The sequence below is a fragment of the Scyliorhinus torazame genome, chromosome 24 (assembly GCF_047496885.1).
Source record: "Scyliorhinus torazame isolate Kashiwa2021f chromosome 24, sScyTor2.1, whole genome shotgun sequence".
Lineage (NCBI taxonomy): Eukaryota > Metazoa > Chordata > Chondrichthyes > Carcharhiniformes > Scyliorhinidae > Scyliorhinus > Scyliorhinus torazame.
This window is the reverse complement of record NC_092730.1, coordinates 34053510-34055227: the sequence shown is the minus strand read 5'-3', so window position 1 is coordinate 34055227 and position 1718 is coordinate 34053510.

Below are 1718 nucleotides of genomic sequence, written 5' to 3'. Positions count from 1 at the left end.
TGATCATCAGAACAGCAAAGAGAAAAAAATCCAATTACCCTCCATAAAAACAAGACAGAGAAGTGCATACATATTACTACAGTCTGTCTGATCGACAGGACACACTGCAGTAATTCTCCATGCTTATTTGGACAGCAGCGCCCTCCCTTTGTCATGCACTGGAATGCATTGCTTCGGAGTGTGACAGAGGCAGGTTGTAAATGTATCCGGATAAGCACTTGGCACGTCATAACCTTCAAGGCTATTGGCCAAGTGCTGGGAAATTGGATTCGGTCGCCAGGTCACGTGTATTTCATGCGTCGGTGTAGATTCGATGTGCCAAAGAGCCTCTTCTGCATGTATAATTCTGTGATTCAGTGACATAGAGAAGGAGAAGAGGGTCAGCACAGCGGAAACAGCATCACTTTAAATACACAGTTAATAAGTATTTGACAGATCTGATCGTTCCTCTCAATCACTGATTTAAATTTGGAAATAAATCTCCAAGTTCACCATGAGCTGTTCAGGTGAATTTTCGTATCTTGAGGTTTACAGGAGAAACATATTGTATTAAATCATTCTGTGAGTGTTTCTGGTTGATGCACTGATGATGCTCGGAGTTCCCAGCGTTTACTCATTGGTCTTTATAACAGTTAATCCAGTTTTAATTTTGACTTGTTCTCGGGCAGAGGATAGTAACACATGTCAGTGAGCATCCACATTTATGGATGATGCCTCAAAACCCTTCACGGCTCACGGAGTGAAGAATATTATCGACATGGAAAATGACCAAGTTTGGCAGCTGGAGCTCTCCCTTGTATTTTCTGCGATCTGGGTGACAGCTGATCATGAAAACTGAAAAAGCGTTGCAGCCGTTGGCCGCGCGGCAAATATTTTCTTGCTTTATTTCAATTACTTCTGGGGTCCACTTCCTCCGCCTCCATTTGAAAAATAAACCACCCAAACTTCTGGCTGCCATCAGAACCCGCTAAGTTTAGTAATGTGACAACTTGTATCTTTATTGACTTGTCAGAGACACCACAGTAAATACGCCACTCCTGCACGAACTGCACCCAACTATACCCAATGTGGTGGTCAGACACAAGTGAGTCATGTGGGGAAGTCCTTGTGCCGTACATCCCACTCCTGACACCATGTAGATCAGCTAATTTCACAAAGACTGGCGACCAAGGACTTGTAAGAAACAACAATGCGCGGCAGGAGCACAGTGGTTAGCCCTGTTGCTTCACAGCGCCAGGGTCCCGGATTTGATTCGCCGCTGGGTCACTGTCTGTGCGGAGTCTGCACGTTCTCTCCGTGTTTGCGTGGGTTTCCTCCGGGTGCTCAGGTTCCCTCCCACAAGCCCAGAAAGATGTGCTTTTAGGTGAATTGGACATTCAGAATCGTCCTTTAGTGAACCCGAACAGGCGCCGGAGTGTGGCGACTAGTGGTTATTCGCACTAACATTATAACAGTATTCATGTAAGCATGCTTGTGACACTAAAGAAGAGGAAGGAGCCTGAGGAAGGAGCAGCGCTCCGAAAGCTAGTGACATCGAAACAAACCTGTTGGACTTTAACCTGGTGTTGTAAGACTTCGTACTAAAGAAGACGGCAGCCCAGTAGCAGTGGGCTAGCTCTATTGCCTCACGGCGTTTGAGATGCCAGGTTCGGTCCCGGCTCTGGGATCCCGTCTGCGTGGAATTTGCACAGTCTCCCCGTCTTTGCGTGGGTTTAGTC